Here is a 16,868-nt window from a genome sequence, read left to right on the forward strand (position 1 = left end):
TTTTTTAAAGCAGAATGAGTCCTTAGAAAGCTACAGCCCAAACTGAGACCACAACCATGACCTTCTCAGATCAGTGGCTCACACAATTTGTTAACATTGGGTATGACATGCTACATAAATAACTATGTAATTAAGGAAAAAAAAGGTATTGTCAGTCCAATGAAAAAATTACTTTATGGACTGCTTTGCATAAAAATAAAATAAAATAAAATAAAATAAAATAAAATAAAATAAAATAAAATAAAATAAAATAAAATAAAATAAAATAGGACATCTAGTTTATTTTGCCTTTTTTCTGCAATGCTTTGGCTACAGCAATGTCCATCCCAGGCTGATTACTTTGGAGCTCAGTTTGGGGTTATCTAGAGTGACTGACAGGTACTGATAAGAAAAGCAGATGGTGAGAGAAGGTGAGGGTTTGCTCCAAAGCACAGGCTGACTCCTAGCCTGGCATGGGGCTTCCCTAGCTCCTTTCAAGCCAAATAAACCCCAGATGGGTAAGGCAGGCCCCTGCTCTGTGCTGTGTGTCCTGGAGGGGTCTCCATTTTCAGCTGCCAGGCATCCTGGGCTGTTGGTGGACTCCTCCTCCAGCCTTGCTCTCTGTGGGAATGGTGGTTTAGCTTTCTGTCTTCTGCCTGACCACCATCTTCTCTGGCAGTGACAGCAACACAATATCTTTGAGGCTACTATCTCCTGCTCTGTCAAACAGGCTTTAAATTAGTCCAGACACTCCAAAATTATTAGGATGTGGTAGAGAAGCCACATTGAGTCCCTCAGAAGATCTGCTAAAATCTCTTCTCTTTCAGCCAAGAATTTTAACTGTGCCTGTCATTTTCTAGCTCCTTACCCCCCTTTCCCTAAAGTAAGACTGAGTTGCTGAATAGCAGATGCTTAGCACAAGTAATATGTATAAATATTTACCAAAAATAGGGGTTGACTTCCCTTTTACTGCTCACTGATTTTCAGCTGAGAGAAGGGTACGTATTCCTTTGTGAACTGATTGTATTTGTAAAAGAAGTAAAAGACTCTGACACATCTGGAGCTCTAAAATAACACAACTTCTATGATGTATGTCTGACTTTCTTGCCTGTTTTGGCTACTTATGGCATAGGAAACTAGTCTGAGGCAGTCTCTAGACAGCTTCTATACTCAGTGTCCACTCCATTCATTAGGATTCATCATATCCTAAAAATGATGTCCACTACCAAGGCTCGAGGTATTGATCCCTCTGTTTACTCTAGAGAGTGTTCACACAGCTGCTTTAGCCTGGTCTATGGTCAGGTGATATTAAGTGGGATGAATGCCACTGAATGCCACCATCATGATTAAGACATGAACTTCATGTGTGCAAATGCGTCAGTACTGTCACATCTTCTCAGTGAAAGAAGAACTTAATGTCTCAGACTGGCAGCTCAGTACTGCTGTCATACCTGCCTCTGCACACCGTGTATCACAGGTTCAGTGACAGCCAATGACTGTCATTCTGTCAAATGGCCTGATTCCCTTTGACAAGTAATGCCCTTTACCCCACTTTGGCAGTGGCAAGAGGCTATGCAGAAAATGTAAATAATATTAAAAGAGACCTTAGCGCACCTACGCAATTGCCTGAACAGCATAGGATTGGTTGTGTGTATGAGAGAATAAAGAGTTTTGATTTTTTTCCCTTGAATTCAAATGATGCAGGATGGATCCTAGATATAGAGGGGTTAAAACAGCTGAATAATACCAGCATTTTTTATTCATCACATGATATTTGGTTGGGACTATTATATATAACATATTCCACAAATCCACATTTTAAGTTATATGTGGTCTTTTCAATATGCTTTACAAAGTCCTTATACACTTGAACAAGAATATGTTCTGACATCCCAGTGTTCTCAGTAATGATTCCATCATTGCTCACTTGATGTGGCAACATTAGCCTCTTTCTGAATGTGTTTGAAGCACAAGGATTTCCAGGTTGCCATTGCTCATGCACAGGAGAGACACAACACATCTGAGCTATCCTTTTTGTCTTTTTTTTGTGATGACATACATGTCTGGGTACAGAAGCTATGCCATAAGGATAAATGACTGTGGGATTAAACCCCCAGTAAGAAGAACAGGAATGATACTCTTAAGCATTTGGAAGGAATGCAGCCAAGGCCCAAATGCTTTTATTTTTCAACTTCATCGATCAAAAGCTACTCTGTGTAATATGCTAAATGACATCTGACATATCTGAAATGCTGGGATAAAACAGCAATAGCAAAAAAAGCCTAACCAATAATAGGTAAGGTTTTACTGCTAGTAAAGCAGGTCCTCTGCTGAGGAGAAATGTTAAAACTGCGTGAATTACACCCGAGCAACTGACAACTTTACTTAGCTATTCCATACATTAGAGGATAAATCTCCATTCTAGGAAGTTTCAATGCCATTTTAGTTATCCATTTAATCCACCTATTCATTTAGCAGGAATGGTAATTACGGGAAAATTGCTGCCAAACTATGATGTGCAATTAAAATTCAGGCTATTTTGTGTGATGCAAAATCTCCCTTTTTTACTATCATCTTACAAATCCTCTGATAGAAAGTTTGTGCCTTTTTGAAACAGAGCTTGTAATAATAAGCCATCTGGCTTACTTAAACATGAAAGATTAAAATGATATACAGTATGAAGGCTTCCTATTCAATTGCTAATGTCCAAGAACTCAACTCCAGTGGTGAAAGCTGTCATTTGGGGGGAAGAGGTAATTAAAAGATTTCCTTGTAGAGATGGGTCCTAGAGTAGGGAACTGGCACATCCAACAAGCAAAACTAATTTTCCAAAAGAAAGCAATGCTGGCCAAATGTCTTGCAAGATAATCTTCTGTGTCCTTAGTTCACTCACAACTGCTTGAGTGGGGCTGAAAGGTGGGTTGATGACACAAAAGCAACCAAACCTTGCTTTATTTACCATGCTAAGCCAGCAGTGCTTCGTAACATGGGCTTGCCTGAGGCAGACAACAATGAGAGAAAATGCATTGTGATTAAGTGCGACTCACTCTTTTTAAAGAGAGGGAGAAAAAGGTTAAAAACATTTTAGACAAACCACAATGTAGAAACTGAAAATACGGATTCTGAGCAGTAACATGCAGAAAGGCACTTTTTGGAGATGAGCTTATGAAACAAATGCATTTAGTAGCCTTTACTACTTTATAATTGGCAAGAGGCTAATTGGGGGCACAGTGCTTGGGCTTTTGCAGCATACAGGCCATCTGATAAAATGGGGTAATTGTCAACTGGCTGCAGAGGAAAAACAAGGTACATCTCAGCTGTGATGGTGGCATATTCTGTTGCTTTCAGCTTCCCTCTGCCTCCCACCTCTGACTGATGAATTTCCAAATGGGAGGCAACTGAAAATCCTGTTGATGGGATGAAGAACCCACCCTAGGGTCTCAACCTTAAGTGGAAGAAGAGGTGAGTATGAATCGTTCCCAGACAGTCATCCATATGGTCTGGAGCACTTGTAGGGAGCGCTGTACCTTTGACCTACAAAACAAAGCCTAAATGTTATTACAAGAAGACTGTAACCCTCCTGAATGAAGAGATCATGTCTGATTCCTTATAGGAAAAAAAATTAATACAGAATGTAAAACTCTCAAAATAATTTCGAGTTCAATGTATCATAGCAGGGATCTTATCTGTTGGCTTTTATGAAATTGCTCTTCAAGTCTGGAGAAACATAAACTTCCTGTTTTTTATTCTATTGCCACTGTTGCTCCTGCAGGGGCCTACTTAATTACCACTGAACTATATTATCTCTGTCTGCATCAGACTTTTTCAAAAGGGAGATGTTATAAAGTGCTGTGTGCAGGTACAGTACTCCATAAATAAAGAAAGAGTGCTAAAATGAGAACCCTTCCATTAAAGACAGTATCCTCATCAGCTACTTTTCAGAAGAGCCTATTTAATGAAGATCTTTTAGCTATTAATTCTACTTTCAGGCTCCATTTAGGCTGAGAGAAGGAAATAATGAATCATGACATAATGGAAGTCCCTGTAAAGCACTCAGCTTACCACACAGGAAACCAGACTTGCATGTGCGTTTGTTTTTGTTTTTAAGGCTAGTTCTAACAATAGCAGCCAATGAGAGCCTATTAACTTCATTGTGTCTTAACTTTCTGTTCAGTCCTTGGCTATCTTCCAGCTTAATTCCTCTGAGTCAGCAACATATTCAAAACAGGTTAAATGAACTCTTGGATAAGAACCTCCAATAAAGGAATAATTGATCTTTCCACTGCAGCTCATCACCCCTTCCAAAATCACAAACAAAAGCACATGCAAAGGCAATGTTTAAATATGCAGCCTTATTCAGAGGTGACAGGATGGGCAAGAGAGGGGTGTGGGGATGGATGAGTTGGGGGAAGCAATGGTGTGAGAGTTGTTAAGCAGCCAATATGAAATGCATACTTTGGCAAAAGTGAGAAGAAAGGCTCATAGGACTAAGGAAAATGAATGGACTATATTTGCTTCTCTTAAGGAGCTCTGCTTTGCCTTCAGCACAGTTTCTCATAATCTGATTTTCTCTTTCCTTTTTACTCTCTGTAGTTCTATCCAGTAAAGTGATAAAGATTGACATGCCTCTTTCATGTCAGAGGAGAGGACTTCTCCATGTACTTAGGACTTCAAATATCTACAGGAAAATAGATGGAATCCACTCTGTTCTTGGCCTAGATCTTCACCCAGGAGGACCGAGTGGGGAGGATAGCAGCTTGCTAGATGGGTGTCTGCTGATCTCTCCATAAGGGGAAGGAGTACTCAGGGAAACAGATCATTAGGAGTAGAGTGCTGAAAACATACCAAAAATAAATGAGAATTTACTTTGTCTTTAACAAAATATCATGTCAATTGCAGGTCCCTTTGTTTTTTTTTTTTTTGTAATTTCATGGAAAAAGGTACATGGATAAGACAAAGAGAACAGGCTGTATGTTAAAAAAATAAATAATTAGATCTAGAAAAAAAAGTGGTCCAGTAGCTGTAATGCTGTCATCTCAGTTCATTAAACTTAAGTAGACACCTTCTAAAGCAGCATACTTATTGTCCTCTGGCCATCTCACTGCTTTATTCTTGCATCCATAGTGCATGAAGACTTGGAGTCACTTTACCTAAAAGTCTGTACATATGCTCCAGGGTGATAGTTTTCCTCTTTAAATGAAATTTGAGCTGTGCACAGCAAGAGTGAAGTGAGTCAATGAACTAAAACCAGCTTTCTTGATGACTTCTCTACATTCTCCATGAGGAACTTGGAGCTATCATAAACTTCATGTTCCTCTCTGAAATTTGGGTACTTTTAAGGGAAAGAATAAGATGTGTAATGTGGGTGTGTCTCTCAGAAGCAAGACATGACAGACCTGTTGCTGAGATCTCTGCTCAAAAGTATGTAAGATAGAAAGTGATGAAAACATGGAAAGAATCTGGAGAAGATGCAACAGCTATGCAACAATTCCTGTGGGCTCCATCTTGCTTTATTGTGTTGTAGCAGTGGCTCTTTGAGAAAGAGGCCACAGCTTCCTTCTGTGTTTTCCTAGAACTGACACAACAGGGGTTTTGACTTGGATTTCAAGGTAGTATCAGAATAAAAATGTGCAGTGATATATTCCAAGCATGTAATCCTCACTCCAGAAAACTGCTCTTTGCAGAGAATTTCCGGACACAGAATACTAATTTTCCCTGTCATTTTTTTTTTCCTGAGAGATTATTTGCCTGTTGGAAGGCTTGTTGGGAAGGGACACTGTGTGTGTCTAATGTTTTTAGCCTTTGCTACCTGATAGCTTTTATGTATGGCTACATAGACCAAATCCCTGACTAGGCTTTGTTCCCTTCACTTCTTCATATGTCTACTCATCTCTTCAGTCTTCAGAAGAATGAGAAATTTGAGACCATCTGAAAGCGTACCACACATAGAGTATCCAGAATAAATTTCCAGGAGGTTATTGTTTACATTGTAAAATATGTGTTAAAACCCAAAAGAATTACTCTCTGAAGGGTACTTGCCTTTCATAGACCTCCTTGGTGGAGAGTAGTAATTTCTCCTTTGATACTCCCAGGGTCTCCCACCTTGTATATAACAAGTCATGGGGAAGGAGGTGATTAGGTCTGCTGACTTAAACTTTGATGTCACTTCAGAGCCTTGTATTTCATTTGAGAGAACTCCAGGGTATCTAGTCCAGATGATAACAGTGATAATAATAATAATGTTTTTACTCTTTTTGGTAGCAAAACATGTCTGTCCCAGCATGGCCAGAGGCTCAGCAAAGGAATCACCAGTGGGAGTGGCACAGCTCAGCATCCTGAATGTGAACCAGTGCAGAAGCATTGTAGCTCTTTCAGCAATGGCACTTGCAATTGTGGTTCACTCGGGGAGACCTGACACTACAGAAGTGTTCCCATGGCAGCTGATTTCACTGATCACTGACACATGCCATAATGAATGTGTTGGGCAAGCTGAGGGACACAGTCTGATCAAAACAGCTAGGAAAGGAGAGAAGTAAGCTTTTCTGAGGTGAAAAGTGGTCGAGGTGAGAACCTGTTTTACTTTTAGAGAGATCTGAGAAGAAAAAGGCATACAACCTAGAGTAACAGAGTGGCTGCTGCTTAATCTGCAGGAAAGAGAATAGCTCTTAACTTCAGAGTGGCCCAACAAGTAGGCAGGATACTTTGAAAGAAAGGTTGCCTTAAGATGAATAAAATTCATTATGTGGCTCAAATGAAAGGGGATTTGTCTTGATTTGATGACATAGCTTGGAAATGAGAGGAAAAACAGCACCTAAAGGCTACTCATTGACTAATTTGCTGTCCAAAGAAACACAAATATACTGCTGTGCTTCCTGCCCTTCCCTTTCCTCTTTTCAGGACTGTTCTGGATTGTATGTATGCTACCATTATATGTTTCTACCCACAATAAAAACACCTAACAAACTACTGCTCTTTTTCAAACTCCTCCTTAAGCTTTCCATCTGCCACACACTTTCAAAGCACTGAGGAATGATCAGGCTGTCCTAATAGTAATTTTGATGTGATCTTCATTCTACAAGATGAACTACTTTGTCTCCTCCTTTTGTCTCCTTATGTCTCCATGGTCTCTTAATTTTATCTCTTTCATCTCTACTTACTACATCCAACAGCTGCAAACTGTGGGACAATGAATGTGCCTAATTCCAGCAGCTATTGCAGTTCAAAAGTAATGAAAAACTATTAATAGCCAATTCAGTAGATTATTGATACTCAGGGTAGAGGAGTGGGTCCAAATTGTGCTACCAGTTACAACTGGGTAGCCCCAACAAGGCCAGCATCTGCTCCATATCAGCATTAAACCTCTAGGAGATTCTATGATATGCTGCAGGCGCAAATACAGACAGGATGTTGATGATGAGTGTTGCTCTCTATTTGAAACAGACACTGACTCCAGTTATCATGGAAACAGAAAGATGTGGTTGAAGAGAAGCTGGTTCAAATGGATCTCAGAGAAAACAGTTACGCCCTCCAGCACTGAGGAGCCTTTTAAAGCAAAATCCTGGGAGAGCCTTGCAGCTGATAGGATCCTTCTAGCAGGTGTGGGGGAGTGCAAAGACATGTGATTTCTTGACTTTGTTTGGTGGTGCACACTAATGAAAGAAATGTGTTCATCTATCATCTTAAATCAAATATATAAACTTGTTCTTGAAGAAAAGGGCCTGAGTGCACCCATGCATGTCTTCTGAAGCTAGTTTAAAGCAAAGCCTTGCAGCCAGGAGGGCCAGGAGTATCCTAGAGTGCATCTGAAGAGTGTGGCCAGCAGGCTGAGGGAGGTGATCATCCACTTCTACTTGGCCCTAGTGGTCCTAGGCCCTAGTGGACGTAGAGGTCCCATCTGGAGTGCTGAGTCCAGTTCTGCATTGCTCAGTACAAGAAAGGCATGGAGCTCCTGGCTTTTGTCTCTACCAAGGCTCAAGGCATCAGGCTTTTCCCATTAAAAAAAAAAGGAAAAAAAGTTTTCGATGAGTGGCAGCAACAAAAAGAGTCAAAAAAGCAGAGCTTCATGTTAAATGTCTTTTGGAAAGTTGCTTTTCCTTCTGCAGCCATCCCATATACATGGAGGTTTTTTGTTAAATCGTTCTTCCTTCCTGTCTTGTCTTATCACCACAATGACTTCTGTCACCATGAGAAGCATTTGTTGTCTGAGGCAGGATTATGATGAGCCCAGAGGGTCCCCTTAGAATGTGGCCATTTTAGTGGTGTGGGAAGTTCAAACCCAGAGGTTGCTTTCTGCTCTGCTGGTAAATACACTGCATGCATGATGTGATGCCACTTCATGCAGAAAAGTGTAACCCACTGTCCTTGTGTTTTATGGCATCACTTGCTTCTGCTTTGTATTTATTTTGTTATTAATGCTGGCTGCTTTCCAATAGCTTCTGGCCACAATGACTGCTGCAATCTTTTGTCAGCTAAATCAGACACAATCTGCAGACAGAAACATATTATTGTGTACATCATTTTCAAATAAAGCAATGCACATGCAACACACTGTGTTTTATCTGGAGGTGTACTGAATTAAATCGAGAATGCTGTAGGGCCCATCTAAAAGAATAGCTGTAAAAAGTCATAATAAGATGATATATCATCTGGGTTCAGATAGAATAAATATAGGAAACTAAGACTTTAAATTGATAGTCTCTATAGGAAGTCAGGTAATTAAACATGAGTCTCCATTCCTTGCCCCAAAGAATAGGTTAGGGAAAATGTATGATTAGAAGGTTAAAACAACAGACAAGTACCTGTCTTTTTCAATGACAAAAAGTAGACCATGTAAAACAAAATAAGGCTTCTGGTCTGTGAGAAACCTCAGTGATTTGGGAGCTGATGATATTTTTATTAGTTAATGTGTATTTTTTCTTTGGTTGTCATGGAACTGATGTTGTGTCTCCATTGCTTCAACAACCTTTTCTCTGGCATTGATGAATGCAATGTCGCTGCCCTCATATCCATTCAGAAAACTGCTAGATGGATGATAATTTTCCTAGTCCGTGGCTTTGCTTCCTTCTCTCCACAGACCCTCTCTGCTCTTTTGCTAGAACTTAAGCTACTTGTCCTCATTTCCTACACCCACCAAGGCCTGTCACTGCTCATCCTATCATCACAGGCTTGACTTCTGTCAAACAGAAGGATGTGTGGTATTCAGATTGTCTGAACAGAGAGAGATATAATTCTCTCTCCCAGGATTTTTTCTGGGAAAGAGAATTATGTCTCCCTCTGTTCAGAGAATGTGAATACCACATCGTGCATGGGGTAAACAAAAAAGATATGTGCTTCAAAACCTAAACCTCAAGGAAACTTCAACTGTTTCTAGGAAAGTTTTCTGTAGGCCAGTGGATAGGATCTTCTGAGTTTTGAACACCACTGGAGAAGTTAATTCAGGCTCCTGGAATTCCTGCCCTTTCTGACAGCAGGCAGCAGTGATTATTTATTTGAGTACTTTTCCAGTCAGAGTACAGTGCTGGTTCACAAGCAGTGAGGGGGCAGTGGCTCATGGACCTTTTGCTAAGGCCACAGCAGCCAGTCCAGCCCCAGCACACACCTGCTGGGTAGCTTCAACATCCCACACTCTTGTGCCCACACAGGCTGTCAAGGGAGTGTCTTGGCTTTGTGTGTGGAGGACCCTATGGCCCCTTCTCTTGGGAGCAAGGCACGGAACAGCAATTGGCACTTGTTCTGAGCCCAGAGAGAGGGACAAAGTCTGGGTGAACAAAGCAATCAGTATATGCATGTGATAGCATTGACGTGGACTCAACTAACCTGTGCTGACAGATGAAAGTGAAAGTAAAGCCAGAACCAACATCCTTAGAGCAAGGAGAGGCAGTGAGGGAGATGGGATGTCCAGGTGCATTGTTTTGTGTGAAACGCACATGTTTCACACAAAAGATGGGCTCAGGCTCAGACATTGCTAGGTTCTGCAGGAGTTTCAGCATGGTTCCCACATGCTTTCAGTATTTTTTGCTTAAGATATGCAGTCATTACTCCCATCCTTTAAGACTGTGTCAGATGGAAGATTTAGACCCATAAAAGGCAACATCTGTGAGCAAAACCATGTGAACTGTGCTTGGGCTACAGCTCAAGAAAGGTGGCAGATTACACACCACAATGAGGGCCACTGGCTCCAGTATAATTTTAAGGAAACTCTGGAAGTCATGAACATGTGATGGCATGAAGGTGGGGGAAGACAGGGAAGGAGACCCCAGGCACACCTGCATGGGGGAGTAATAGAATGATTTGGGTTGGAAGGGACCTTAAAAATCATTGCGTTCCAATCCCTTTGCCATGGGCTGATACACCGTCCACTAAACCAGGCTGCTTGAAAACCCATCCAACCTCGTCTTGAGGCTGATTTAAAGTGTATCATGGCTTTTGGCAGGGGGGAGTCTCACTATTATTGAATTCCCAACCAGTTGGAAGATCTGCAGCACACTGATGCTGTGAGCAGAATGGGTCTGTGCTACCATTGCCCAGGCTGCCAAGGTCCCCTGGAAGGAGCCAGACCTTGGCTGAATGTCTCTGAATCCATTTTAAACACCCCCATAAAAGTCCCATTTCTTTCTAGACAAATATCCTTTGTTTCAGTTGGTGCCTCCAGCAGGTTATCAGAGTTCTTAGCTATTATTTTTGAGATTGTTCACTTCAGCTCTCCTACTTTCTGCCCAGAATTCACAAGATATCCTTTAATTTATTCTGCCTAAAATGAGATAAACCATGAGTGACCAGTCTCCCGGGGCTGTGCCATTCTGTAGTTAGCCTTATGTAAAAGATACAGGGCACATTCTCAGCACTGTGTGTTGTTATTAATGAAGGCTCTCTGAGCAACTCTTTGTCCATCACAATGAAAATTTACCCTCATGTATCTCCTAAATCTCAGATGTAGATTTCATTTGCAGCATTTTCGGATATTCTTTGATTATTTTTTTCATGTTAGAGGACCATAACGATAAGTCTCTGCTCAAGTGAATATACAACTAGACCTCATCTGACACTAAAATTTGCTGGTTTCTCTTTTTGGACTTAAAAAAATTTGCCTTTCAGAGCTATTCAATAAGATAAATGTTAATGAGAAAAATTTTAACAAGGCAAGCCCTGGCAGTGACCCTCTCGGATCTAAGCAGCGCTACAAACTCAGGGCAAGCCTGATGCATGAGGAACATCTTGCAGAATATCACTGGCCTTCTGTTCTATCAGCACTATAACTCTAGAAACAAGGCTCTTAATGAGGAAAGATCAATCCCAACAGGAAAACCTGTGATATCTGACATCAGTAGACAAGCATCCATGCTGTACAAACCACCACCCCCCTGATGCCAGCCCCTGCTTCCAAAAAATAAAATAAAATAAAGTAAAATTGTGTCATTTTCATTCAAGGTTTAAAGACTCGGGATCACTTCATGTAGCATTTAACTATCATTTCAGTCAGGCTTTTGAAGCTGTTTAAGTTCTTTTGTACCCGAGTTGTTTAATGTTACTCAGACAAGGTAAATCAAAGTCTAATAGAGTGGAAAAACAGTAAAGGCAGAAAATAGGTAAAAGATAAATCACACAGGAAGTTTTGCTTTTTTTTTTTGTTATTATATTCATTGAGATCAAAGTCCTTGTTTCAGCTCTAATTAACAAAAGCTAATGCAGATTGGAGACCTTCTGGCACTGAGCAGAGCCTTGGAGGATACAGTTGAAATCTTCTGAAGATTTAAATAATTAATATGACACCTTGAGCTTTGGATGGGAAAATAAAAAATAAAAAAAAAAGAAGAGGGGAAAAAAAAGAGCCCCATGTTCAAGTTTAAGAACAATGCCATTGCCAAGTTTGATACCATTTGTTCTGATGAAAATGAGCTGAGTAGACTGCACCGACTTCATTGTCTGGTACATTGGCAGTTCAGTGGATTGTTTCACCTTTTGTCATGCTAAGGGAGTCTTTTGTGCAGTACTTTGTTACCCCCAAGTCTGCCCCAGTTGAAGGAGGATAGAAAAAGGCAAATCTGCTTTAGGGACTTGGAGGATGGTCATTTAATGGTTTTTAATCCTCTTAATCCACGTAAGAATGGAGATCTCTGAGTGAAAATCCCATCCCAGAAGTCCTTATGATTCAAATGCCTGGCTCAGGAGACTGTCTTTTGAAAAAAAATACAGCAAAATATTCTCCACGACTGTGGCATTGTGGTTTATTTCTCTCTGGTTTTCTGAAGCTGTCTGATGCAATATAAGCAACATGAAACTGAAACCTGCTTCAAACCCTGTGAAGCAGGAGAACAGAGAGTGCCCGGTGCCAGTCTGTGTGTTTGGGGTACTCTGGTGATTCGGCTTGATTTCATAAAAGTGATAAGGACCCTCTCTTCTGATTGTCTCAACTGTATGCAAATCTACCCCAGATTTTGGTGTGCACTAATGCCCTCCCCGAGCTGTTTTCCACTTGAATATTTTCTAGGTAAATGAAATACTCAATTGAGGTCGGATATAAATTACTTCTTACTACTACATAACTACATACATAACTACTACAACATAATCATAGCTAACCCTTTCTTCTGAGATCATTATTACTTCATAAGACTATGATTTCCCTTCTCTGACACCATAAAAATATATAATCAATATAACTAATTAGATAAACTACTAAAGAAATGCTAAGAGGCAATTTTCATAGGTAAAATCAAAGAAGATCTGAAGACAAAATGGGCTTTTCTTGCTCTGAATCTACAGACTTGCCATCAGCCACAAGAAATTGACTTTAAAATAATTTTTCAGTTAGATGCACAATGAGGCTTCTCATTTGTTCATGTATTTCATTACTCCATTTTTTAGAACTGGTTAAAAAAAAAGAAAAATACAGCTTCCAACTTGTAAACTACTATGTAATAGATACAGAAAAGAGTAAAAATGTCAACATTTCTTTTTAAAAAATGCATTCTAAAATTTCCCTCTCCAGAACTTTAAGTAGAAAGAAAATTATTTTAGCAAAATTATATTATGGAACAACTCAAAGCATGTCTTGAAAATTTGCCGCTCATTAATGCAATGCTTGCTGTTCCAGTTAGCTCACTGACAGCCATTTCTGAGCATCTTTTCCTTCAGCCCTCCCATGCCTCTGAAACAACAGATACAACTCCAACAATGGCTTCCTAAGATTTTAATACACGTTTTCTAAAAATTCAGCCTGCATAAAACCACAATCTCTCTGAAGTAATTTCAGCTGGATGTTAATATTGAACTACTCTGCTTCAGGAAAAACTGGGCATTATTTTGCTTCAAGGTCTGCATCAAGAAAAACTGGGCATTATTTTGCTTTTTTCTCTACAGAAAAAGGTTGACTAGTCATGCTGTCTGTAGCATTGCATAAAAACTTTGGCTGTCCCTTTGATGAAATTTCTGTGTTTCCATCTGAATCAGGTTAACATCCCATTTGAGATTAGAGGGAAAGTAACTGTTATGTGCAGTTGCAGCCTGGAAAGCCAACTGCATCTGGGCTGCACCTAAAGAGGCATGACCAGCAGGGTGAGGGAGGTGATTCTGCCCCTTTACTCCATTCTGCTGAGACCCCACCTGGAGTGCTGTGTCCAGCTCTGGAGCCCCCAACACAAGAAATATTTAGACCTATTGAAACAAGTCAAGAGGAGAGCCACTAAGTTCATCACAGGGCTGGAACACCTCTGCTAATAAAGCAGACAGAGAGTTGGGATCATTCAGCCTGGAGAGGCTGGAACACCTCTGCTAATAAAGCAGACAGAGAGGTGGGGTCATTCAGCCTGGAGAAGAGAAGGCTCCAGGGGGACCTTATAGCAGCTCTACATTTTAAAGGGAACATATAAGGAGAGGAATTTTTCACAAGGGCATGTAGTAATGGGACAAGAGGGAACAGCCTTAAGCTGAAGGAAAGTAGGTTTAGATTAGATATTAAGAAGAAATTATTTTCTCTGAGGGTGGTGACATACTGCAACACACTGCCCAGAGAACTTGTGGACTCCCCATCCCTGAAAGTGTTCAAGGCCAGGTTGGATGGGGCTCTGAGCAAGCTGGTCACTGGAAGGTGTCCCTGCCTATAGCAGGGGGGTTGCAACTGGGTGATCTGTAAAGCCCCTTCCAACCCAAACCATCCTGTGATTCTGTAATTCTATGTTATCAGGGCATCGTCAGTGCTGTATGCTTCCTCATTTTTCTACTTTTTTACAGCTTCCATTGAGACCTTACCTCTGCTGGGCTGAGCCTCACAGGGGATATGCTGTCTTTCTTGGATCTCTCATGATGCTGCCTGGAGATGAAGGAGGCACAAAACAGCAACCTGGCTCACATTTCCTGGCTCACTGCATCACAATGACATGGCTGCAAATGACAAATGTTGGATGAAGATGTGTGCATGAGAAAAAGGTGGGTGCTTGTATTCAGTGGTGGAAGGTTAGCTACAGGTAGGCTGTGATTCCCTGGAAGTAGCATAGTATAAGTCATACCAGGCTGACAGCAACAAGATTAAGGGCTGAACTCAAATGGTGAGATGGCTGTATCCTCTTTGGAAAATAGGGTATGTGGAAGTTGATTGAGAGAGTTTTCTGTCATTATGGAAAGGAGTAATGAGTTCATAGTGAAATATTTTTAAGAGGAAACTGAGAATATAGTGCAGACATGAGAGAACTCCAGCACTACTATTATGTGCAGGAAGTAATAAACATGTGGAATAAATTACTTGGAAAGGCTATTGAAAAAAATAGTACAAATGACAGACAAAGTCACCTAGCTTTTCTAGGGGTGAGGGAGTTGTGGAATACAAAGGAAATACATAAGGAGGAGAGAGATGAGCTTCCAGCAGTCATGCGTGCTGAGCAGAGAGAGACCTTCCTTGGTTATAAACCATTTTGTGTTCACAAAAAATGGTGGGACAGCACTGGCAGCGCCAGCCTGCACACTCTGAGGTGCCTTGTACCCAAACTACCTTGGGCACAGTATTTTCAGGACCAGAGCTGCTCTGGACACAACCTTCTGGACGAACATTATGTCAAAAAATGGCTATGAAAAGTGGCTCTTTACATATTTTCCAGCCCTTCATACATCAGCCAGTTATCCCCCAGGAAACTTGCTTTTGTCCCTCTGGCCTCTGCAGCTCCATCAGTGGGACAGGTTTGGGAACGCCCCCAAGAGGGACCACTCTGGGTGTCAAGAGCACACACGTTTCACAAAAAAAATCCCTACACTTGAGACAAAAATGGGCCACATCTCTGCCTGTGTCCTCTGTTCTCCTCCCACTGGTGGTGGTAGTGCTGTGGCAGGTGTTGGGGGGTGGAGGTTCAGCATAATCCCCCATGACCCACAGCTCTTGAATAGGCCATGTTTATTTCTGAAGTGAATGCTTTTCTTTTCTTTTGGACTCTGCAGTATTGAGGCCATCCTGCAGCATGGGCTGGTACCAATTTTTTGTTTATGGACTATAATCTCCCCACAATGCATCCTTACTTCAGTGTCAGAAAAGCACAATACGACAACAGTTGGTCAACAATCTGATTGAAAATTACCTGCTTTAAAAAAAATGTCTTCAAATCTATTCTGGAATATCTTGGAGTTTTCTTTGAATAATAACTCTTTTGGAAAGGAATTATTTTTGCTCTGTCTTTCTTCTATAAAAGCCTTCCTCCTGTTAAGGTGATGTAAATTAATAACAACCCCTCTTAGCCCACAGGATGAGAACACACTTTTTGCAGACTGCTCCTATTCTGCCTAGAAGCTGTCATTTTTAATGTGACTTTCCAAAGTTTTTTCAGCAATTCCCATTCCCTATGCACTATGTACTTCATAGAAATGCACATACTGTTCTTCAGACTATGTTATATATATTCAATCATGTGAATCATAAATTTCTTAGTTCTCATGAAGATTGCATGTTTGTCACTATTTCTAATTTTCATATCCTTACCTGACAGGATTCTTTTGGAATGAACAAAATATAGCAACAGCAGAATCATTGAGAGAAGCTTATGTGGGAGGAGATAGGGACAATAAACAGATATCACACACAACACCATAGAATGTAACAAATAAGGGTCTGACTCCAATCACTTGAAAGGACAGAGAGCAGCCCCTTATTACCAAACTACAAAGGTTGCAATAACTCCTTTCCCCGAGGTACCACTGCTATCAAGGAAAAGACCCCTAGTAGTATTTTTATAGCCTTTTCTTGAAATGTTTCTGAAGGAAAGCTCTGACTTCTAAAGAGCTCTGAAACTGTGTGGTGTCTCAAGATAGATCTTAAGGAAATTTGCCGCTATCAAAACTAGACTGCCTGGAATATGGCAGAGCCTATTAGGACCGCAATAACAACATTGATTTTAGGGATTTTACCCTCCCTCCAAATACACTGCACACTTTTTTGATGTATGAAGAGACTGAAGCTTCTTAAAAGATATTTTCAATGGGATAGTTCTGAAGACTTCAGATAAAATATTTCAACACAGTACCTGCAGGGACAGGAGAAATTGCTTCAGTTCATTTTGCCTTAGTTAGAGTCGTGTTAAATCAACTGCTCTTGGCGTTTGCAGGACTTTGTAGACATTCTTTCAAGTGTTTGAATAGCTTCAAATAGATGAAGGTCTTCAAAAGGCAACTATCACATGGGATTGACATCAGTAATGCTCCAAAGACTGTCCAAAAGGGCCAATACATTATATAAATGAAGCTTTATTACCTTTTTATTCATCTCAGATACTAAGCATGGTCTGTCTTTGTTACACGATCCATTTGCTGCTAAGAGGATACCTGATACATATCCTGATTACTAGGACACATGAGAGCCTGATTCTCCATAGCCTTGAAGGAGATATAGCTATTTGTATGTGACTTTCATGTGC

The sequence above is a fragment of the Agelaius phoeniceus genome, chromosome 2, assembly GCF_051311805.1.
Source record: "Agelaius phoeniceus isolate bAgePho1 chromosome 2, bAgePho1.hap1, whole genome shotgun sequence".
Lineage (NCBI taxonomy): Eukaryota > Metazoa > Chordata > Aves > Passeriformes > Icteridae > Agelaius > Agelaius phoeniceus.